Below are 23,545 nucleotides of genomic sequence, written 5' to 3' on the forward strand. Positions count from 1 at the left end.
GAGGGGCTCTGAGATGGCCCCTGCCCTGCAGCCTGTCCCACCTGGCCATTGTCATGGACTCTCTGTGAGGTCACCACCTCCCAACCTCCTTTAGCCAATAAGCTGAGGGGCTGCAAAAGGCCCTTGTGATGTCACTGCCACACCCACCCCTGCCCTCCAGGGCTAATGTCCTGCCCCAGGCAGCCCCTTTGCATGGCTGAGCTGCTCCCAGGGGTGAAAGTGACATATTTCTTACAGGGAGTCCTGGGAGATGAAGCAGCTGGAGGGAGCCAGGAGAGCAGAGGCCAGCCTGAGAGCTGAGAGTCAGAGGTGCCCACTGCACTTTCACAGCACAGGTCCCATGGTGTAAGGGGCAGCACTCAGGACTCTGAGTCCTGTAATCTGAGTTCAAATTTCAGAGTGGGACCTACTAAGACTCAGCTGGTTGTTACAAGGTTCAGGTGCTTCAGCTTCTATGCTCTGAGGTTCAACGGAGAGAGTTTTGTTCCTCTTGCTGGGTGTCTGAGGCCACTGGAGCTCCATCTCCAGACGGAGCAGGCCGGCGGGAAGGGCCTGATGCCATCACAGGTGCAGGGCAGGTCACCCAACTGACCCCTGAGCTCAGCCCATGCTGGAGGCAGCCAGACAGTGTGAGTGGGTCAGAGGGGGGATTGGGGGAAGGGTCCCGAGTCCTGGCTGCCAGCCACGCACCTTGGCACAAAGACCAACGGCCCCTGTACAAAGTGCATTGTGGGAATAAGAGTTGGGGCAGCAGGAAAGGGGCCGGCCCCTCAGCACCAGGGCACAGGCAGGAGAAGATGGGAGTGAATCCTGCTACCTCTGCCATGGCTATAACGTCCCTGCGGCTGCCTAAGGCTTCTTTCTGAAAGGGCCACTTGTGAGACTGACACCCGTGGGCCGGCAAGGTCGGAGGTTTAGGACGTGATGCTCATATCGCACAGACACGTCTTAAGAGCAAGCCCCTTATTTCAAACCATAACGGGCTCGCTATTCCGACGTCCCTGCAAACCTCATGGCGCGAGGAGTGAGGGATTGGAATTGTGATTTATTTGGAAACAAGTGCTGTGTAGCCAGCGCCAAAATACAAAATAAGCTATTTCTAAATTGACTTGAAATAAGCTACCAAATTGCATCGTTTATTCTGAGCTATGGGACGCACCCTAGTGAGTTAGAGCCCAGCTCTGTCCCCAGCTCCCTGCCCACCCACAATGAGCTGAGGTGCTGCAAAAGTTCCTTGGAAGGGGGATTTTTCCCATCAGTGGAGAGTGTGGGTAGCAATCCCACTGCCTCTCGCATGCTAAACAAGCGCTCTACTACTTGAGCTAATTCCCCTGCTGTAGCAACAAAGCTCCTCTTGGAGGCTCTTCCCTTCTCCACAGGAACGTCTGTCTTCTAGGTCAGTTAATCAAGGGAAAGGGGAAAACTCCAAGGAGGCTCCTCCTCACACTCGTGCTTGTGACCCTTACTCCCTCTCTGGCCTCAAGGGCAGATCTCCAGAAGGAGACTCCCTGCAGCAAAGCCATGGGGGGCTCTGAGACTCCCTGCAGCAAAGTCTCTGAGGTTTCCTCTGCCCTGCAGCCTGTCCCACCTGGCCATTGTCATGGACTCTCTGTGAGGTCATCACCTCCCAACCTCCTTTAGCCAATAAGCTGAGGGGCTGCAAAAGGCCCTTGTGATGTCACTGCCACACCCACCCCTGCCCTCCAGGGCTAATGTCCTGCCCCAGGCAGCCCCTTTGCATGGCTGAGCTGCTCCCAGGGGTGAAAGTGACACATTTCTTACAGGGAATGTTCTTTTGGGCACCACCCCTTGGGCTGGGGTGAGGGTTAAGGCAGGAAGTCTGAGGAGGGGTTGTGATAGGACAGTACCTGTGAGAAATTAAAGTGTGGAGTGTGAGAGGCTCAAGGCAGGGATTTGGGGATTGTATGTTGGGGGTGGGGCTCAGGGCAGGGGTGAGGACGTGGGAGGATATGGGAGTCAGGGCACAGGATTAGGGATGTGGGGGGGCTTGGGGCTGGGACTGTGTGTGTGTGTTGAGGGGATCAATGGGACTAGATTCCCAGCACCCTCTGCTCTGGGCTCCCTGAGGCCCTTTAACACAGAAGAGCTTTCTCTGCAGCGCGCTGAGGAGAGGAACCCCTGAGCCAGTGATGCCGCTTTGCCCACGTTGGCGGGGAGAGAAAGCAGGCCAGGTGCCCAGTAACCCCAGACAGATGTGCACATCTGCACGAGAGCAGCAGCTGTTGTGGGATTCTAGAAATCTCCCCCTAGATCTAATTCCCCACGTGCCAGGCACCAGTCAAAGCCAGGGCTCCGGGGTCTCAAGCAGAGCACTGCTGGGGGCAGATACGTGTCTATTTGAGGCAGGTTCCTCACTCCCACGTCCCAGACACATAATGTGGCACAAAGACCAATGGTCCCTGCACAAAGTGTGTCACAGGGATAAGTGTTAGCCCCAGGAACAAGCATCGCCCTGCAGAAGAGACACCACTGGTCTGGAGCCAACAAACCCAGGAGCCACCCAGCTCAGGATCCCCAGGCGCACTGACACGGACTCTCTGGCACAGGAGAATCCCAAGCCTCAGTTCTGCCGGCCAGAGTTTTCTCCTCTTCTGTTTCTTGTCAGCTCCCTGTAAAACACCTCACAACGTTACATGAGGGTGAGTGGGGATAAACCCAGCTGGGCTGTAGAGCGGCTGTTAGATGGGGAAAGAGAGGTGCTCCCGCCGCCTCCCGAGCAACTCACACATGTAAGAAAACTGCCATTGGAGGTGGCTGTATAGATGTCAGGATGGCCGAGTGGTCTAAGGCGCCAGACTCAAGGACTTGTCTTTTCCTTAGTTGGGTGTTCTGGTCTCCAAATGGAGGTGTGGGTTCAAATCCCACTCCTGACACATCATCTGCTTTATGTCTAGAGAGGTGGCCTCATTTCTCCTGATATTGTAGGATCCCTTGCTCCTCCCACATGTTCATGAAAGCATTTCTCTTAGGCTGCATCTAAACAAAAGCGTTCCTTGGGAATAACGGCCATTACACTGCAATAACAATGGGAGTGTCTACACAGCAATTCCATTATTCCGACGTCTGTAACGCTCCATCCAGACCAGTGGTCTGAGGAGCCAGGAGGTTTCCAGGCTGCAGACAGACAAGCCCACAGGCAAAGACAAAGCAAAGTCCCAGCCACTTCCTGCTCAGCCCAGCGGGGTCTCTGTGTGGCCCCCAGACCTTTTGTTTGCCTTTCCCCAGGTGCAGGGGCCCACATTCAACACTCACAGGCCCCACAAGAGGAGGCTGGTTTGCTGCTTCACCCCATGGCCCAGCAATGAGCCCCCAAACCCCCCTTATGCTCTGAGAGCCAGGTTTGCCATGTGAATTGTGTGGGGACAGATAACATCAGGCCTGGGCACTGGGATTATTTACCAGTTTCCCTGGGGGCCCTGCTGTTTTCACAGCACAAATATCTTTCCCATCCCCCCTGAGTCGTCCCTTTCCCAAGCTGAGAAGAAGAAGTTCCATGAACTCCTGGGAGCTGCTTTTCCAAAGAAGAGGCATTTCCCGTGGAGAAGATGGCCAAGACCAATCCCCTACACAGAGCCCCAGAAAATACCAGTGGACACTGGGCACCTGTAAAGCTCCTCTCGGGCAGCGCTATGGAATGGATCCGGCTGGCCATCGGGCTGACTAACGCTGTCAACAGACGAGTCCCCGTGAGACTTCTCAGCCCAAGTGCAGAGACTGTGGAGTCTCCCACTCCCAGCCCAGTGGCAGAGGGGCAGTGCCCTGAGGAGGCGGGTCCTGAGGCAGCGGAGACCTTTGGAGGGAACGGAGACGTAAGATCAGAAGGAAGGAGAACAAGTCACCTCTTCCCAGGTGAGATGTGGTGGGAAACTACCAGATCCGGTGCAAGCTGAGCTCCAAGGGCTGGTTCCTGCCCTGGTGGCTCCTTGCAGGGCCTGGCTTGAGAAGCAACAAGGAGCCGTGCGTGGCCAGGAGAAAGGGTGCAGAAGGAAAAAGGGTGCAGAAGGAATGTGGATGAAGGGGCAGGGTGGGGAAGAAGGAACAAGGGAGGGTGTCAAAGGAAGCTGGGGGTGCTGGGTGAGAAGAAAGCCAGGGGAACGGGGTGGCTGGGGTCTGGGCATGAGGCAGGACATTATGTGGCTTTGTCTCCACTTGCACCAAAGGTGACAGCCACACTGCCCCAAAGGTGAACAGGCACAGTAGTGGCACTTCCAGGGTGAGCCCTCCACTGTGTGGCTGCAATGACCTGGTGTCAGGCAAGGTACCACCGAGAAGTCTCAGACCCAGCCCAGCATCCTCCTATCTCAGCTTAACCTGTTTAGCTGTCTCCCACATGCTCCTGAAAACCAGCACACATGCTGCCAAACCCTGCACCAGGTGGCAGGCCCTGGAACTGCCTTGTGGGCACCCAGGGGAACCGCAATAAGAGAAGACCCTGTGTTTCTGCCTGGCTTTGAACTAGGGACCTTTTGCATGCTAGGCAAATGTGATAACCCCTACACCACAGAAACACACTCAGTAGTATTTTCTGCTACTGCACTTAAGCTTGGGCAAATATTCAGTTGCTAACCCTTTGGCCAACAGAGATTGCTGCAGGGCAAAGGAATTCTCTGTTGTCTATTTTGTGCTCTCAGGAAGGGACCAAACTGAAGGAGGCCAGGCCTGGGGACTCCAACCTAAACCCTGAGGCCAAGGGGTTTACAAGCCAGAAAATCAAAGTTTGCTCCATTTTGCCCTCCCCAAACCTTGCAAAACCTCAAAGGCAACTCCACAGTTGCCAGCGGCTGGGGGAAACGTGCATGTTAGAGCCTCTGCCCACTGAGCTGTAGCCTTCTGTGCCCAGGGAGCCAGACACCGCCAGGGTGGGAAGGCAGGAGGGAAATGGGGAATGGCTGAACTTTGCGAGACAATGGTGTTGTCTGGGACCATACATAGAACAGTTTAGAGGTGGATCTGAGTAGGGCACCGTGGCTTAGCTGGTTAAAGCGCTTGCCAAATAAACAGCAGCTCCTCAGTTCAGTTACTTATGCCCCTCCGGGACACAGAAGAGGCCTCCCCTGGCCACCCATGGAACTGCTGGCTCAGGAAAAGGCTGAGTGGAGAGGTGTGTGGGGAAGAAGGAAACCACAAGCCCCAAGAGGTTTCTCCCTGACAGGTGAGAAGCACCTGATGCCCACAGACCCTGACTCTCCATGGCTGCAGGAGCTGCAGAGGTTGCACCCTCAGGCTCTCTAGGTGCTGACACCCCCAGGGAACCACAAGGGCACTTGGCACTGGCTCTGCAGTCCCAGCAATTGCAGCAAGAGCCCTGACTTGCCAGTGCCAGAAGCCTCTGCAGGGGCTCCAGGCTTGTGGTTTCCTTCTTCTCAACCAGCCTTTTCCTGAACCAGCAGTTCCATGGGTGGCCATTTCTGTGTCCCAGCAGGGCATAGGAAAATGTGAGCAAAGGCCACAAGGCACCACTGGGACTTGAACCCAGGATCTCCTGTTTATGAGGCAGGTGCTTTAGCCAACTAAGCCATGGTGCCCTCCTCCAAGGTTTCTTTAAAATGGCTCTTTATGTTTCCAGACAACACTTTTGACTCCCAAAATGTAGCCATTCCCCATTTCCCTCCAGCCATAGAGCCCAGGCCATGTCTGGCCCCCTGGGCACAGAAAGCTACAGCTCCATGGGCAGGGGGCTTTGGATTCCTTGCCCATGGGATGCCGTTGCAGGAAGGGCTGCTCAGCAGGGACGGGGTTCACCTGTCGAGGAAGGGAAGAGTATTTGGGTGCCGACTGGCTAACCTAGTGAGGAGGCTTTAAACTAGGTTTGATGGAGGCAGGTGCCCAAAGCCCAGAGGTAAGTGAACAACATGGACACCTGGGGGATGGGCCAGAAATGGGAGAGAGCAGGGGCTGTAACAGCAGAGATAAAGGAGGGACGCGGGACCACTGGGAAACAAAATCTAATCTGTGTCTTAGATGCTGGTATAGACACACAGGACTATCAGTAATGAGCAGGAAGAAGTTGGTATCACAGGGACTTGGTGGGATAATACAAGACTGGAATTTTGGCACAGAAGGGTTCAGCTCACTCAGGAAGGACTGGCAGGGAAAAAGGGGGGAGGATGGTTCCTTAGATATGAAACATGCGAACACTTGGCCTCAGGTGGAGATGGACACACACTCAGCCTCACCCACACCTGGGAGGCAGTTTGCAGGGAGCTGAAAAGAAACAGAAGAGGGGAAACTGGAGGTGACCTCACAGAGCAACCGCATCCCTGGGCCACAAAGAGTATCCAGAAGTCACTTCCCCACCTCTCCCTTGGCTGCTCTAGAGCTTAGCCCAAAGTCTGATAAACTCAACTCTCCCACCCAACAACCTCTGGGACTCCTCTCCCACCCGGCTCCTCACACCACGGAGAGTTCAGGGCAGCCACTACCCCAGCGTCACCACTCCTGGTCTGTGCCTAATGTCCAAGAAGTTCTGCTTTACCCAAACCACACAGGCACCCTCTTGCCTCTGGCCAGCCTCATGGCAGACGTGGGCTTCTCTCACTAATTTTCCCAGCAGCTTGGCAGGCAGGCATTGGTGGTATAGTGGTGAGCATAGCTGCCTTCTAAGCAGTTGACCTGGGTTCAATTCCCAGCCAATGCAATGTAAAGAGGGAGCATCAAATCTCCTTACTGAGGTTTTACTTGAACTCTGAAAAACAGGCACAAATGGGTCCTGCAGCTGAGGGCTGCCTCTCACCCCTCTTCATCCTCTCGGAGAGCATACACAGTAATGCAGTTCCTCCCTCACATACCTCTGCTGTGATTCCTTGACCTTGGCTCTGACTTGGTCTAGGATGTGGGATTAGGAGGGCAATGACCTTTCTTTGCTAGACCATTGGCCATTTGGCCAAAAATGTCCACATTCCTCTGCATGGACTGCTCCAGGAGGGTCTTTATCTGTGGCCCAGGCAATGACAGTGCCTGACGTTTGCTGCCCCTTGCTTGATTTGATTCCCAGCCAATGCAAGGTGGGAAGGGAACAGGCGACCTCCTGGGGGAGAACTTATTTAACCCTGAACAACAGGCACAAGTGGGTCCCACAGCCAAGGGCTCCCTCTCACCGCTTTTCGTGGGGAGCAGCTCAAACAAAACTAATTTGGCTGTTGTGGGGTCTTCATGGGGCTTGTACCTGTGACCTGGGCATTATTAGCATTAAGCTCTAAACAGCTGAGCCAGCAGGCCCATGAGTAGTCCCCCAATAGAGGGAAGAAAAGAGTTTTCCCTGCTATTGGGGAAAGCCAGCCAGGCCAAGGCCCTTTCAGCCACTGGGGCTGTGCAGGCTGGAGCCTCCCTCCTACCAGTTTTCTGGCCTGTTTCCTGAGGAGCTCACAGTCTTTTGCATATTTCTGCTTCCCTGTCCATAGCAGGCAGCTAAAGGAGAGGGGCAGGGGTAGAACAGTCACCACAGCAAACATATCTGTGGTCATCACAGGGCTTGAGCCCATGATCTTGGCATTATTAGCTCCATGCACTAACCAACTGAGCTAGCCAGCCAACCAAATGCAGCTTACAAATGGCCCTTTTAGAAAGGCGTGTCTGGCAGCTGAAGGGATGTCTCTGCAGCTGCCAATGGCTCTTCTCTGACAGGGCCACAAGCGACTCACTGTGACGTGGGCTGGCTTGTCCAGCTGATTTGAGGTTTGGTCAAGGTGGCTGGCGGCTGGCATGGTGCACTGAGACCCAGGGCAAAGAGGCAGCTGGAATCTCTTGCTGCCAGCACCTTGCCTCCCAGCTTCTTCCCTGTCAGCAGCAGCCGCAGCCCCTTTCAGACACTGGATCAGCCCAGCAGTTCCATGGGTGGCCAGGGAGGCCTCTTCTGTGTCCCAGAAGGAAAGAGGAAAATGTGAGCAAAGGATGCAACAAGGCACCACTGGGAGTTGAACCCAGGTTCTTCTGTTTATAAGTGAAGTGTTTTAACCAACTGCCCCATGATGCCCACCTCAGACTACTGGGTGAAACTGCTCTGTGGTCCCAGACAACACCTTTGACTCCCAAAGTGCAGCAATTTCCTTTCAGCCCTGCCGGTGTCTGTGGCTGAGCTGCACAAAGGAAGATACAAGATCCCTGGGGGGGGGGGGGTCTTTGCCGGATGAACGTGCCTGAGGAAAGAGGCTGGAAGCGCAACAGACACACAAAAGGGGATGAGTCACACACACGGCCGGTGGCGTAGCTCAGCCAGGGACCTTATCCACTCACAGAGCTTCACAGCTTCTCCACCCCCCAAACCCCACCAGGCAAACTGCCCCATGGGCCTCGCCCGCACCATGCTCAGGGCCTGGGGATTTTCTGTCCTTTTGCCAGACCAAATAACTAGCCCCCTGCCACAGCTCTGGAGTCTCTGCCTCTCAGGGGCCTTCTTATCCTCAGGCTCCGCTTTGTCTCCAGACAGACCCTGCTCTACTACAGCCACCTCCCTCTGCCTGTCACTCCTGGGCCTTCTAGAGCAAAATGGGCCCCTTCACTCTGTCCATGGATACCTGAGCTTTTAGCACTCAGAGCTGCATCTAAACACCAGCATTGGCTAGTGAGGGGTCTGAACAACTTCTGTAGAGAGGAAGACAGCAACTGTGCAGCATCCTTGCTAACTGTTTCAAAAAGCATAGCAAACTCTTTGTTAATGAGAGAAACTGTCACCCCAGGTGGGACTTGAACCCACAATCCCTGGCTTAGAAGGCCAGTACCTTGTCCATTAGGCCACTGGGGCACACAGAAAACTCTACCAGGGAAAGAAATTCACCCTTCTAAATGTCCCTTCTTCAACTTTTAGCTCCTAATGAAGCCCCTTTGAAGAAGCCAGATACACAGGAAGGGCTGATCACACCCCTCTGAAAATCAGCTTTCCATGGCTATCTGTAGCTGGCTCCAAGTCATGGGACTTGACATCTCGTCTCCCTCCCGAAACCAGGGAAGTGTCTCCCACTGCTGCAGCCTCCTGAGGCTCTATGGCCGTGTCTGTACAGCAGGGACAGCAACACTCATAGCTCCACAGGAGGGCCCCTGGCCTAGCAATGTGGCCCCCTGAGCAGCCTCTGATGTTCCCTGTGTGAGCCCCAGAACCAGCCCTGAGTGACGGGGGCTGAGGGAGAGCAGCTCACACATGCCAAGGGGCTGGCCAGGGGCAGGACATGAGCCTGCAAGGCAGCAGTGACATCACAAGGAACTTTTACAGCACCTCAGCTCATTGGCTGGGATGCAGTGATGTCACAGAGCAACCATGGCAACAGCAAGGTGGGAAAGCCGCAACCTCAGAGACCCCCATGGCCTGGCTGCCTGGAACCTCCTTTGTGAGGTTTTCCCTTGAACTCACCTCTAAGCCAGTCTCAGACCAGAGCGCCCAGGACTCCTCTGTATGACCGGTGAAATGCTTTGCTGTGGGAATTCTGAGGTTGAGATGACGTCAGGCCTGGGCACTGGGTTTAATTACCAGTTTCCCTGGCCTGTTGATACTTAGAGCTGTCATGGCCGAGTGGTTAAGGTGTTGGACTAGAAATCCAATAGGGTTTCCCTGCACAGGTTCAAATCCTGCTCACAGCAAGACCTGTGTTTTGGCCACACCCCTTCCTAGGACAAGAAGGGACACCTGCAGAAGGCAACAGAGGCTACAAAAGCAGGAGAGAACATGGATTGCAGGGTCCTACCTAACAACAGGAAAACCAGTCTGGCTTTCAGCAGAGCCACCTCCCCATGGACACAGCCAGGGGACCAAGTCCCTCCACTGTCCCCTCCGCCTCCCCAAAAGCCAGCCCTGGTTGGGCAGAAAGATGCTGGGCCCAGCGGCCTCCTTTCACCTGGCAGAGGCAGAAGTGATGGAGACAGGCCCAGGGGTGTGTGGGCTACAAAAGCCTCTTGTTCCCTTCTCAACTCCTAACAGTGCAAACATCAGGGAGAGTAGCTCAGTGATAGACTACAAATTATATGAGCGTTACTTCAAATCCAACTGATCATTCAATGGAAATATTTATCTCTCCAATTCCATTACATTCTAGGTTTCTATTTTTTCTATTCTTTAAATGAATACGAACCCTTACTGCTGTCCTGTGCCAATGCCCATAAACCAGGCAAACCCGTCCCTCAGCTGGAGCCAGCTCAAACCCGCTGTGTGTCTGGTTTCTGTTTCCATCCATTCAACAAGGGTGGGATTTGGAAGCCCAATAGCAGGTCCTTGGTCTCCATGGGCTGTGCTGTGCAGAAGAACAAGAACCACACCCAGCTAGGGAGGAACGGCCTAGTGTGTATTGCAATTGGTGGAGGAGTTGCCCAAATCTACCGGAGATGGGCAGGAGTCTGTTACAAACATACAGTAAACACCGTTATCAGACTGCCTGGTGCACATTCCTACCTTCCTTTGTGCACACAACATATATGGGGCTCTAATTACTGGCCACCTGCCTTTCACACAGATCATTGATCCTTGTGACTTTCAGGTACATTCATACGGCAGCTATTTAAACATACTATGCTTCTATTGCATGATCAGCACCAGAATCTCCAGCTATGGCTACGCTACGAATCTTCTCAGCAAAAAAGGTGCTAACGAGGGTCTCATTTGCATGAGTCATGATCTTATTTGCATATTTTCTGGCAAACTGATTTTGTGCTGGAGTTGCTGTGCAAAAACAAGCAGTATGGAAGTTTTCTTTTTGTGCAAAATCCCCATTTTCTGCAAGATCAGGATACCTCTTTTGGGGGGGCATAAGAATCTTGTGAAAAAAAGGGGTTTTGTGCAAAAAAAATGTTCACACGGCTTGTTTTTGCACAACAATCCCATTGGCAGAAAATATGCAAATGAGATCGTGACTCATGCAATTGAATCCCTCATTAACATATTTTTTTAAGGAGAAAACTTCTAGTGTAGATGTAGCCTCTGTGAGTCACCAGCAGTGGGGCTGTTAGTGTCGGCATCTAACTAATTGCACCATTAGGCTAAGTCTTCACTCAGGTGGAGATTGCTGCTGCAATCCATCTTCCAGAGCTTGATTTAGCAAGTCTAGCTAAGCCTCACTAAATCAAACCCCTAGGGCACCTACAGCTCTTTGCTACTGTCCTACTCCCACTGTGAGGGCACCACCAAGCTCAACTGAAGGTAAAACCAACTCCAGATACATGTTGAAGAATGGTGGGAAGAAAAGACACATTGACCTGGCAAGAAGTCACCACTGGGAGTTGAACCCAGGATCTCCTGCTTACTAGGCAGGCGCTTAGATATTCAAAGGTTGTGGGTTCAAGTCTCACCAGAGTCACTTTAGCTGCTTCCTCATTTCCAGGATGCAGCTTTTACAGACCAGACAATCCTTAGGCTGACACTGGGGTGGGCTGGCATCCAGGTAATTCCCAGCAGACCCCATCAAGGGTGGAGGGAAGGGCTAAGACTTGGGGGTCAAGACAGGGGTTGTTCTGAGAGGCTACAAGTGCCAATTGACCCTCCATGTCTCCTACCAGTGTTGTGCAACACGCAGGCTCGGAGCTTTGTTGGAAAAAAGCACCAGTCTAGACGCGGATCTTTCAGAAAATAAAACCTTTTCCAAAAGATCCCTTAATCCTTATTTTAAGGGTTTATTTTCTGAAAGATCCGGCAAAGCTCCAAGCCGGAAAAAAGCGGAAGCCATTTTTATGCAAATGAAGTGTGGGGGGGGATTTAAATCCCCGCATCATTAGCAATTGCGATGTGTCTAATTTGCATCCCTTTTACGGAAAAGGGATGCAGTCTAGACACAGCCTTAGTGTAGATGTAGCCTCTGTGAGTTACCAGCAGTGGGGCCGTTATTGTCGGCATCTAACTAATTGCACCATTAGGACATGTCTTCACTCAGGTGGAGATCACTGCTGCAATCCATCTTCCAGAGCTTGATTTAGCAAGTCTAGTTAAGCCTCACTAAATCAAACCCCTAGGGCACCTCCTGCTCTTTGCTACTATCCTACTCCCACTGTGAGGGCACCACCAAGCTCAGCTGAAGGTAAAAACAACTCCAGATACATGTTGAAGAATGGTGGGAAGAAAAGACCCATTGACCTAGCAACAAGGCACCTCTGGGAGTTGAACCCAGGATCCCCTGCTTACAAGGCAGGTGCTTTAGCCAACTAAGCCATGGTGCCCTTCTTGTAAGCAGCCTTAAAACTGTTCTACTTTATGGTCCCAGACACCCCCTTCCCATTCCAAAGTGCAGCCGTTCCCCATTCCCCTCCAGCTCTTGCCATGACTCAAGGCCTGCGCAGCCCAAGACATTTGACTGGCAGCTGGTACCCAAAACCGTTTTGTCAATTGTAGTCCCAGGCCCCAAAGGGACAGACCCAAGGCAGCCGCCTGGTCCTAAGGCCGGGCCTGCAGCCAGGGGGAGGGAGAAGAATCTCTCCTTTCAGCTGGAGTTGAATCAGCCACCTAAGGACACTTGCCAAGCACCCGCCACAGGCCTCTGCTCTGCCAGCTGAGCTATGGAAGGTGCCTGGGGCAGGCTGCTTTGCCCAGGTGGCCCTTGGACGAGTGCCAGGGCAAGAGCCCCCCGAAGGGGCCGGCCTCCCAGGGGAGGGGCAGAGGAACCCAGCAGCACAGGGGTGTCACAGGCGCTTCACCCGCAGAAGGACCCCTGAGTGATCCAGGCAGAAACGCCGCGTCTCGCTCCCTGCAGCTCCCCTTGCTGCCCTGGCAGGCGCTGCCCCTTCTCCCACCGGCCTGGGCCTGGCCTCCCTCCCCTGCCCGGCACCACAGAAAGCCCCTTGGCGTGAGCCTGGGCAAGCCAGAGGCCTCAGGCCTGTCCCCTCTGAGGGGCTTGTGCCTTGGCCTCCTCTGCCCTTGGTGCCGGCTCTCCCGGCTGCCCCTGAGCGCTGCTGGCCAAAGGAGGCAGCAAGGCAGGAGAGGGGGGAGGAGCAAGTCCCGCTGAGGCCGACAGCTCGGGCTCAAGCCTCCAGCCCCAGCACAAAACCTTCAGCCAGGCCCGTGTGGCTCCCTCCTGCCCCCGCACATGCTCACAGGGGGAAACGTGCCCCATGTTCCATCCCCGCGCCAGGCCTGGGCGACGGGCTCAGCCCTCGAGCAGCCCACAGGGCCTGTGAGGGACGGACTGAGAGCAGGGCCCCACTGACACCCCCCCGTCCTGCCCCACTGGTCCGCATGCGGCGCTGGCACGGGACAGGCAGGAACGGCAGCCAGGACAGAGCAGCTTGGACTGACGGGCGAGTCTCACTTGCTGACCAGACTCCCGGGCGCTGGGCTCTGGGGACAGCCGGGGGGGGGGAGCGGGGAGGAGAGAGGGTGTGAAGAAATTCCAGGGGGGGCATGAGCGTTTTCAAAAAGCGGGGGGGAGAGATGCTGAAAATTTTGGGAACCACTGCAAGGGGACAACTGGGCAGGGACTCAAAGTGAGGTTTCAACTCATAACCTCAGCATGTCTCCTACAAGTACTGCCTTATAAGTACTGTGCGCTGACCCATTGCGCCACTGGAGCAGATATTTGCAATGCTTCTTCAAAGTCCTTAGATTGAAAAAGTCAAGACGCACAAAGTGGAATTGAAGTTTCTGCTGAGCCCTTGTTCTTTCTTTTCACAGGCAGAGCCGGGGGGCTCCGCACATCCAGAGACCCCTCCCTCTTCCTCTCTGGTCTCTGAAATAACCCACCCTAGTGGGGCACAAAGCTGCTGGAGGCCAGAGCACGAGAGATGAGTTGCACGTGGGTTAGTGCTCGCTTTGCACATGAGAGGTAGCAGGATTCTCTCCCATCTTCTCCCACCTGCTCGATGGGGCTCAGGGGTTGGCCCCTTTCCTGCTGCCCCAACTCTCATTCCCACAATGCACTTTGTGCAGGGACCGTTGGTCTTTGTTGCAAGGCGTGTGGCTGGGAGCCAGGATGTGACGGACCGGGCTGTGTCTGGGCACAGCTGAGGGCGTCCACTCAGGGCGAATTGCTCGAATCCGGGGCTCCTTACAGCCCCCGACTGGTGACCTTTCCACACAGGCCACAAACCAGTCCCACAGAGCGCTTCAGCTGCCTGCCTGAAGCCTCACGAGCAAAACCCCTCCGACACCCCAGCAATATCCGTGCCCCAGATGGCCCCGGGCCTATACACAGCTGGGGGGTCCTAGCACCCAATCCCACCTACCCCGAACAAGTTCTGTCCGGTTCCAAGAAACCAGCCACAGATCCCTGGTCAATTTACCCTCTGGATCTTACCCACAAATCACGCTGGGCCAATCCTTTAGAATCTATATCTAAAGGTTTATTGTTACAAGAAAGAAAAGCCTGAGAGTAAGGTTATTAAAGTACAGTACGTTACATGCACCGAATCTCCCAGTCCTCGATGCAGGCTCTAGCAGAGATGTTGCAGCTGCTGGTTTAAAAGTTCTTATTGCACATCCTACGATCAGGATGGGTCCACAGGTCTTCCGGGCTCTTCAATCCCTGCAATGCTGCCTCTGGGATGAAGTGCTGAGCTGAGAACAAAAATGGCCTCGACCACATGGCCTCTTCTGGTCTCAGCTGGTCACCTGATCCTCAGCCTCTCTCTGCTGGCAGCTCTTGGGTCTCCGCCCTCCTGCTTTAGGTGTGTCTTTGGGCCATCAAGGGCCATTGTTCCACAGGGCTCCACTACTCAGCCTGTCCATAGCAATGCTCAACCACATTCAGAGAAATATTCAGCTTCCACACAGATTACAGATTCCTACCTACACACATAGACATTATACACTCACATAAATAGCGTACATAAGATCAACAAACAATAATCTCCCATTCAATCCCCACATGGCTCCCCCCATACCAATTTCTGGGGCCAACATCCCCACCTAGGGGTGCAGCAGCGATCTGGCTGCTTCCCTCCAATTCAGCAACGTGACACACAGTCACATGAGTGTAGATTATGAAACTTTGTAGTTGTTGTTGCCTTGGAAACTCCCCACAGACCTTCCCTTGGGGTCCCGGGCAGCCGCTCACACTGCACAGCTCACTTCGAAGTGAGGGTGCTGTGTAGACGTGCCCGTCCTGTTGAGGGCCAGCCTGCTGGGGGGAGGCTCTGGCCACTTCCTTTCCTTGTCTCTCTCAGGCTGTGTCTACACAGCAGGGCTACATCTACACTGCAGGCTTTTTGCACAAGAGCAACTGCTCTTGGGTAAAAACTTGCAGAGCGTCTACACTGCAGGGATGTTCTTGCGCAAGTAAATGTATAGTGCAGCATCAGACATCAGGGCTTCTTGCACAGAAGTTATTGCTCTCCCCACGAGGAATAAGCCCTCTTGTGCAAGAACTCGTCAACAGGGTGGCAGTGTGGATGGGCAACAGGGGTTTCTTGCTCAAGAAAGCCATGTATCTAAAATGCCCATCAGAGCTTTCCTGAGCAGGAGAGCGTCCACACTGCCATAGGCGCGCTTGCAGAAAAGCACTTCTCTTGTGCAACAGCACATGGCAGTGTGGACACACTGTTGGGCAAGACATTTTGCACAAAACAGATTTTGCGCAAGAAGCCTGCAGGGTAGATGTAGCCAGGGGCTGTTTGGGTTTGTTACCAGCACTGAGCTTTGTACAACAGCCCAGGGAACATTGTGAAAAGCCAAAACCTTCCCGCCCTGGGTGTCCTTGGCCAGTCAGCAAGTGGGAGAAAGGTTCCCTGAAGTGCTGACTTCAGGTGATTTGAAACAAGCCCCAGCAACTCAGATGAGGTGGCCGAGTGGTTAAGGCAATGGACTGCTAATCCATTGTGCTCTGCGCGCATGGGTTCAAATCCCATCCTCATCTGGTGTTAGTAGTCTTCTCTCTTGCCTCTCCCAGAGGTTTAGTGGCAGCCCTGCCTGCCCCACCTCCCTCCCACTGCAGCCAGGGGAAATCTCCACAGAGACACTCCCAAATGCTGCCCTCAGGGGGAAACCTCACATAGGAGATTCCAGGCAGCCAGGCCATGGGGGTCTCTGAGATGCCCCAGCCCTGCCGCCTGTCCCACCTGGCTGTTGCCATGGTCCCTCTGTGAGGTCACTGCCTCCCAACCAATGAGCTGAGGTTCTGCAAAAGTTCCTTGTGATGTCACTGCTGCCTTGCAGGCTCATGTCCTGCCCCTGGCCAGCCCCTTGGCATGTGTGAGCTGCTCCCCCTCTGCCCCCGTCACTCAGGGCTGGTTCTGGGGCTCAAGCAGGGAACATTAGAGGCTGCTCAGGGGGCCACATTGCTAGGAATAAGGGATCTTTTGGAAAAGGTTTTATTTTCCAAAAGATCCAGTCTAGACTGGTGCTTTTTCCTGGCAAAGCCCCGAGCTGGAAAAAAAAGCAGCAGCCATGTTCATGCAAAGGAAGCAGGGGAGATTTAAATCCCCGCTTCATTTGCAATTGCGCTGTGTCTAATCTGCATCCCTTTTCCGCAAAAGGCCCTTCAGCAGCAGCACACGGCTGCCATCCAGCAGGCCCTTCCGGGGGCTTGTGCATCTGAGAGGCCCTGAGGGAGAGTTCCAGACAAGGACACCTGTGAGACTCTCCCCTGGGTGCCCCCACAAGGCCCTTCTGTATTTCCCCTCTGTGCCTCCCCCACCACCACCGCACACACACCCTTCCCCTGCCCACCCTTCCCACTTTCTGCTCCCGCCTCCCCTGCTGAAGTTACGTGAGAAGACACGTGAGAAGTGGTTTGTTTTTTTGTGGACCTGCCCCGACCGCAGCCCTAGAGACTCTGGAACAAAGAAAACACATGAGAAGAACCCAACTTTCTTCCTTTTCCTGTGACATGGATGGATCTAGCTCAGGTTTCACTCAAGGGGTCCGTCTGCATGTGAAGTACCTGTGACAGCCCCTGTGCTTCTCTGCCCCTCATCAGCAATGCCACCTACTTGGGGGAGCACGTGCCCCGAGACTTGTAGAAATGACAACCTAGACAAGCCAGCATCAATCAGGCACCCTTTGATAGCTCAACTGGCAGAGCGGAGGACTGTAGTGTGTGTTTGACAAGTGATCCTTAGGTTGCTGGTTCAACTCCGGCTCGAAGGAGTGATTGTTTTCCCTCCGGCCTGGCCTTAGCAGAAGGTAACCAAGGTGGTTGCCTTGGGTCCATGTCTTCAGAGCCCTCCGCTGCAATTGACAAAAAGATTGTGGGGAGGAGCTGCCAATCACATTTCTTGGGCTGCGCAGGTTATATCCACAAACACAAAAGTTCTTCCCTGGAACTGCCTTGTGGGCACCCAGAGGAACCGCAATAAGAGAAGACCCTGTGGTTCTGCCTGGCTTTGAACCAGGGACCTTTTGCATGTTAGGCAAATGTGATAACCACTACACCACAGAAACACACATAAAAATGTTTTCTGCTACTGCACTTACGCTTGGGCAAATATTCGGTTGCTAACCCTTTGGCCAACAGAGATTGCTGCAGGGCAAAGGAATTCTCTGTTGTCTATTTTGTGCCCTCGGGAAGGGACCAAACTGAAGGCGGCCGGGCCCCCACCTGGGGACTCCAACCTAGACCCTGAGGCCAAGGGGTTTACAAGCCAGATAATCAAAGTTTGTTGCATTTCACCCTCCCCCAACCCTGCAAAACCTCAAAGGCGACTCTAGAGTCCCAGCGGCTGACGGAGAGGTGCATGTTAGAGCCTCTGCCCACTGAGCTGTAGCCTTCTGTGCCCAGGGAGCCAGACACAGCCAGGGTGGGAAGGCAGGAGGGAAATGGGGAATGGCCAAAATTTGCGAGACAATGGTGTTGTCTGGGACCATAGAGTAGAACAGTTTAGAGGTGGGTCTGAGTAGGGCACCGTGGCTTAGCTGGCTAAAGCACTTACCAAATAAACAACAGCACCTGGGTTCAGCCTTTGCTCACATTTACTTATGCCCTTCTGGGACACAGAAGAGGCCTCCCCTGGCCACCCATGGAACTGCTGGTTCAGGAAAAAGGCTGAGTGGAGAAGAAAGAAACCAGAAGAGGTGAGAAGCTCCTGATGCCCACAGACCCTGACTCTCCATGGCTGCAGAGGTTTCACCCTCAGGCTCTGAGCTCCTGAGGAAATCACAAGGATGTGTGGGGCTGGCTTTCCTGTCTCAGTAAGTGCAGTCACAGCCCTGCCTTGCCAGTCACAGCAGCCTCTGCACCTGCTCCAGGCTTGTGATTTCCTTCTTCCCAACACCCTCCCCACTCAGCTTTTTCCTGAACCAGCAATTCTATGGATGGCCAGGGGAGGCCTCTTCTGTGTCCTAGAAAGGCAACACAGGGACTTGAACCCAGGATCTTTCATTTATGAGGAAGGTGCTTTAGCCAACTGAGCCAAAGTGCCCTCCTCCAAAGGCTTTTTAAAATGACTCTTTATGTTTCCACACAACACTTTTGACTCCCAAAGTGCAGCCGTTCCCCATTCCCCACAGCCATCGAGCCCAAGCGGTGTCTGGCTCCCTGGGCACAGAAAGCTACAGCTCCATGGGCAGGGGGCTTTGGCTTCCTTGCCCATGGGATGCTGTTGCAGGAAGGGCTGCTCAGCAGGGACGGGGTTCACTTGTTGAGGAAGGGAAGAGTATTTGGGTGCAGACTGGCTCACCTAGTGAGGAGGCTTTAAACTAGGTTTGATGGGGGCAGGTGCCCAAAGCCCACAGGTAAGTGAACAACATGGACACCTGGGAGATGGGCCAGAGAGCAGGGGCTGTAACCGCAGAGATAAAGGAGGGACGTGGGACCACTGGGAAGCAAAATCTAATCTGTGTCTTAGATGCTGGTACAGACACACAGGACTATGGGTAATAAGCAGGAAGTTGGTATCACAGGGACGTGGTGGGATAATACACTTTATTGGAATATTGGCACAGAAGGGTAGAGCTTGCTCAGGAAGGACTGGCAGGGAAAAAGGGAGGAGGAGTTTCCTTAGATATGAAACATGCGAACACTTGACACAGGAGTGGACTTGTCGGGACTCTCTGGGTGAGGTTAAAGGGGTAAAACCCCAGGGTAATGTCACACTAGGCGTCTATTACAGACACCTCCCCAGGCAGAAGAGGTTCCTGAGGCTTTTTAAACAATTAACAAAATCATCCAAAGCGCGGCTGGTTTCACACACACTCAGCCTCACCCACAGCTGGGAGGCAGTTTGCAGGGAGCTGAAAAGAAACAGAAGAGGGGAAACTGGAGCCTGGCAGAACCAAGTCTTGGGATTCTTCTGTATCCAGATGTGCTAAGCAGCTGGCAGCCAAGCTCCCAAGTGCTGGTCTTTTCCCACCCTCCCCAGACAGGCAAATCCCCTCCGCTGGGTGTTACAGGCTGGACTTTGCCTGCCTGACTTTTAGCTAGGGAACTGCTCCCTGTGAGGCAAATGTGACACCCCTTGCACTGCAGAAACCAGCCCATTGCCTTATGGGAAGAGAAGGAGCCCTTGGAAACAGCCCCTGGCTGGTTCTGTCTGTGGAAAAGAAAGAGCAAATCTTTACCACTGGAGAACGTGGGCATAGATCCCACTGCCTCTCACATGTGAAGTGAGCACTCAATGCCCATGTTCTCCAACTGCAGCTCAGTTCTCATTCCTTATTTTCATTGTCGGGGCTCAGTGGCCCCCTCCCTCTTCCTACCTGCTCTCTCAAAAGAGACAGACCTGGCTCCCCTTTCTTTGCCCCCAGCAATTGCCATTCTGCAAAGCAGAGAGTCATAGAACCATAGAGCTGGAAGAGACCTCCGAAGGCCATCAAGTCCAGCCCCTGCTCTAGAGAGTGGAGATCTCAAATTCAGCACTCTCTGTGGTGACAGTTCCCAACAGACCCCAGTGAGGATGGAGGGAAGGGCTGGTTCTTGGGGTTGGGGCTGGGGGTTGTTCTGAAAGGCTGCAGGTGCCGTTAGACCATTTTGTCCCTCCCTGTCTCTACTAGTGCTGAGCAACACTCAGGCTGTGTCTACACTGCACTGCTCTTCTGGAAAACCTACGCACATTTCAAAACCCAATTTGTGCAACATTTTATGCTGCTTTTTTTGGAAGAGGCTTTTCCGACATTTGGCCTGTTACACTGGGCAAGTCACACAAGGGAGGCAGCAGGCAGAGCCGGCCCAATACACCAGCCTCCCAGGGCAGGGGAGGCCAAACCACAAGCCTCCAGCAGCTGCCTGGCCTGATTCATCTCCCCTTCCTAGGCTGGCACCAAAGGGCATTATCAGCTAACATCACCTTTCTCTGTCACGTGGGAGTTGGGCTCATCCCAGGCATAGGCTGGTCAGCAGCAGCTGCACTTACCTGGGCACTAGCAATAAGAGAAGATGTTGGGTTACTGGCTGGTTTTGAACCAGGGAACTTTTGTGTGTTATGCAAACATGCTAATCACTGCACCACAGAAACACACTTTGGTGCTGGTGGAACTGGGATGACTGTTCTGTTCCTAGCTCTTTCTAAAAGGGGACTGCACCTTGTGAACGCTCCACCTCTTGTTCTCAGGGAAGCCACTAACCCGAGCTGCCAGCTCCTCATTTCCTCACCAACCCCTTGAGATTTGTAGCTCAAAGCTGGAGCTGCTGTGGAAGGAGGTGAAGCTACAGAAGCTGACGGGGGACAATCAGCGGGTGGAGGGTTATTTTTTCTCCCCCCCTGGGCTGATGTGGCTAGAACTGAGGAGAAGAAAATCCTCTTCCCTTCTCCTCAGAAGATGGAAATTGCAGTTGGTTCTCTCTCGGGTTCTACTAAAGCTGGACTTTAGGACTAGACTTTTTCTTTCTAAAACCCTGGTGAAAACTGAGAGTGAATTGCTTGTAGACTGAGAATGTGAGTTAAAGAAGGGCATTACCCAGATGGGTCTTGAGCCCATGACCCTGAGATTAAGAGCCTTATGTTGTTTTGTTAACTGAGCTACCCAGACTGGCTACACCAAGTCTTTTCATGCCCCTATGATAGGGTAGCAGGAGCCAAGTGCTCTCAACTTCCTGACTTGGCTCTTTCTTGCCTCCAGTGGGGGGTTCTGGTCTGTGGGGAGGTTTGAGCTCAAATCCCCCTCCTGACACACCCACTTCTTTTCCCACAAGGAACGGCCCCATTTCCATCTCTCCAGTGACAGGAGAAGGGGCCGGTTTTAAGATTTCTTGCGCAAGAACCCGCCAGTGTAGACCTAGCCCTGCAGTCAGAGTTCAAAGGCTGTACCAAGAGGCCAGGAATGACATCCCTTGTTTCAGTATTTTTCTTCTATACAATTATCAAGCTATATTTAGCTAAGCTGTTTGTGAGTAACTGGCGGGTACCACAGTAGCCCACATCCGCACAAGCGCAAACGACCTCACTAGTGGCGCACATTATGAAACTCACTCCACCCATGGATGGAAAATCTCAGAGGGAACATGACCCCCCTACCCATCTTCTTCCCTGCATTGGCAGCCACAGTCCCTTTCAGCCACTGGGACACCCCGGGAAGAGAGGCAGGAATGGGGCCAAGTGCAAGTCAGGCTGAGGGGGGCAGGCAAAGCTCATCTTGCCTTGCAGGTCCACTGGCAGCAGCATCTCGCTTGTATTCTGCTGAGAGAAAAATATGCCTGAGAGAAACATGGGCCTCAGAAAGCTTGCAGCAGTTGCCAAAGTAGCTCAGTTGGGAGAGCGTTAGACTGAAGATCTAAAGATCCCTGGTTCAATCCCGGGTTTTGGCAGAAGCCTTAGTCAATACGGCTTAGTCTCTTTTGGCATCTCTCCATCTCTGGCAGGCCAATATCTGCAGTCAGAGTTCAAAGGCTGTATCAAGAGGCTGGGAATGACATAATAAAGTTGATGATATTTCAGGATTAGAAATGGGAGAGGGGATTTCATGTCACCTCGGAGATTGTTGACACAGTAGAACAGGGCTCTTGGCTTCAGCTGCTCCCAGCCTTGCGTCTCTGTTTTTAATTCCATGCCCCCAGAAATGAACATTAACAGAGCCTGCCTCAGACTAAATCTGAGGCTTCCCCATACTGAGGACACACTATTTCTATTTTCTTAGACTGGAAGTTATTATGTTGATTTAAGCAATTTCAAAATAGTTTCCAAGTATAGACATGCCCTTATAGTCCTGGTCTTCACAGCATCCTCTGGCAAGGAGTTCCACAGGTTGACTGTGCGTTGTGTGAAGAAATTCTTCCTTTTGTTTGTTTTCAACCTGCTAATATCATGGCGCATCCTTAGTTCTTCTGTTATGGGAACAAGAAAAATACCTTTGCTTATTTACAATCTCAAAACAGCCATGATTTATAGACCTCTATTTTATTTCCACTCTGTCTCCATCTTTCTAAGATGAAAAATCCCAATCTCTCTTCATGTGGCAGCTGATCCAAACCTTTCATCATTTTTGTTGTGCTTGTCTGAAGTTTCCAATGCCAAGGTATAGGTTTTTTGTGGGGGGTGAGGGGGTAAGGCAACCACATTTCCAGTCAGGCCTGTGTTTTGGCCACACCCCTAACCTGGGCAACAAGCTGCACAACCCCTGAGCCACTTTGCCCATCCCCAGTCAATCCCTTTCTGTGCCTTCCAAGAGAGATAAGGGACATGGTGCCTCATTATGGGTCCCTGAGCTCTCAGGCAAACTCTCAGCTCCAGCAGCCTCTGCCCCTTGCCCAGCACCCCATGGCTCAGCCCTACCCCTGGGGGCTGCCCTGCTCCAGTGTGTGATAGGAGTTGAATGAAAGGATGGAGCGTCTGGGCCTCCCCCAAAGGTCCATCTATTAAGGGCAGAAATGTTGGGGATATGATGTGGGTCACTCCTCCCGAGGCACACAGCCCCCCCTTCCCCCCCGCCCTGTGTTGGGAGCAAAGGTCTAGCGAAGTATCGTGTGTGTGTGTGTGGGGGGGGGGGTCTTGTTCCTTGCTCTTGCTCTGCCTCTGCCCCCAGGCCTTGGCCAAAGAATTAGTAACAGAATTATTGTCCAAGTTTATGTACAGAAAAAAAGTGGTTTAAGCATGTTTCTGTGGGGTAGTGGTTATTGTGTTTAGTTAATATGCAGAAGGCCTCTGGTTCAAAGCCAGGCAGAATAATAGGACTGGAAGGGACCTCGAGAGGTCATCGAGTCCAGCCCCCCGCCCTCAAGGCAGGATCAAGCTCCGTCTACACCATCCCTGACAGATGTCTATCTAACCTGTTCTTAAATATCTCCAGAGAGGGAGATTCCACCACCTCCCTTGGCAATTTATTCCAATATTTGACCACCCTGACAGTTAGGAATTTTTTCCTAATGTCCAATCTAAACCTCCCCTGCTGCACTTTAAGCCCATTACTCCTTGTCCTGTCCTCAGAAACCAAGAGGAACAAATTTTCGCCTTCCTCCTTGTGACACCCTTTTAGATATTTGAAAACCGCTATCATGTCCCCCCTTAATCTTCTTTTTTCCAAACTAAACAAGCCCAGTTCATGAAGCCTGGCTTCATAGGTCATGTTCTCTAAACCTTTAATCATTCTTGTCGCTCTTCTCTGTACCCTTTCCAATTTCTCCACATCTTTCTTGAAATGTGGCGCCCAGAACTGGACACAGTACTCCAGCTGAGGCCTAACTAGTGCAGAGTAGAGCGGCAGAATGACTTCACGAGTTTTGCTTACAACACACCTGTTGATACAACCTAGAATCAT

The 23,545-nt window shown here is 53.1% G+C and overlaps 10 non-coding genes across 10 annotated transcripts; 5 read left to right on the forward strand and 5 right to left on the reverse strand.

Annotated features, from left to right (window-relative positions):
- Window positions 1-2,785: 2,785 nt before the first annotated feature.
- On the forward strand, window positions 2,786-2,894 carry TRNAL-CAA (transfer RNA leucine (anticodon CAA)). The gene is made up of 2 exons: window positions 2,786-2,823; window positions 2,849-2,894. It is a non-coding gene; the product is annotated as a tRNA-Leu (tRNA).
- Window positions 2,895-4,456: 1,562 nt separating this feature from the next.
- Window positions 4,457-4,529, reverse strand: TRNAA-AGC (transfer RNA alanine (anticodon AGC)). Its single transcript has one exon. It is a non-coding gene; the product is annotated as a tRNA-Ala (tRNA).
- A 943-nt stretch (window positions 4,530-5,472) lies between these two features.
- TRNAM-CAU (transfer RNA methionine (anticodon CAU)) lies at window positions 5,473-5,546 on the reverse strand. The gene has a single exon. It is a non-coding gene; the product is annotated as a tRNA-Met (tRNA).
- A 1,040-nt stretch (window positions 5,547-6,586) lies between these two features.
- TRNAR-UCU (transfer RNA arginine (anticodon UCU)) lies at window positions 6,587-6,658 on the forward strand. Its single transcript has one exon. It is a non-coding gene; the product is annotated as a tRNA-Arg (tRNA).
- Window positions 6,659-8,688: 2,030 nt separating this feature from the next.
- Window positions 8,689-8,761, reverse strand: TRNAR-UCU (transfer RNA arginine (anticodon UCU)). The gene has a single exon. It is a non-coding gene; the product is annotated as a tRNA-Arg (tRNA).
- A 748-nt stretch (window positions 8,762-9,509) lies between these two features.
- TRNAS-AGA (transfer RNA serine (anticodon AGA)) lies at window positions 9,510-9,591 on the forward strand. The gene has a single exon. It is a non-coding gene; the product is annotated as a tRNA-Ser (tRNA).
- A 2,485-nt stretch (window positions 9,592-12,076) lies between these two features.
- On the reverse strand, window positions 12,077-12,150 carry TRNAT-UGU (transfer RNA threonine (anticodon UGU)). The gene has a single exon. It is a non-coding gene; the product is annotated as a tRNA-Thr (tRNA).
- A 3,544-nt stretch (window positions 12,151-15,694) lies between these two features.
- TRNAS-GCU (transfer RNA serine (anticodon GCU)) lies at window positions 15,695-15,776 on the forward strand. The gene has a single exon. It is a non-coding gene; the product is annotated as a tRNA-Ser (tRNA).
- A 1,453-nt stretch (window positions 15,777-17,229) lies between these two features.
- TRNAV-AAC (transfer RNA valine (anticodon AAC)) lies at window positions 17,230-17,302 on the reverse strand. Its single transcript has one exon. It is a non-coding gene; the product is annotated as a tRNA-Val (tRNA).
- Window positions 17,303-21,526: 4,224 nt separating this feature from the next.
- On the forward strand, window positions 21,527-21,599 carry TRNAF-GAA (transfer RNA phenylalanine (anticodon GAA)). The gene has a single exon. It is a non-coding gene; the product is annotated as a tRNA-Phe (tRNA).
- Window positions 21,600-23,545: the final 1,946 nt, after the last annotated feature.

Source organism: Pelodiscus sinensis, chromosome 19 (assembly GCF_052426305.1).
Source record: "Pelodiscus sinensis isolate ZL-2025 chromosome 19, ASM5242630v1, whole genome shotgun sequence".
Taxonomy (NCBI): Eukaryota; Metazoa; Chordata; order Testudines; family Trionychidae; genus Pelodiscus; species Pelodiscus sinensis.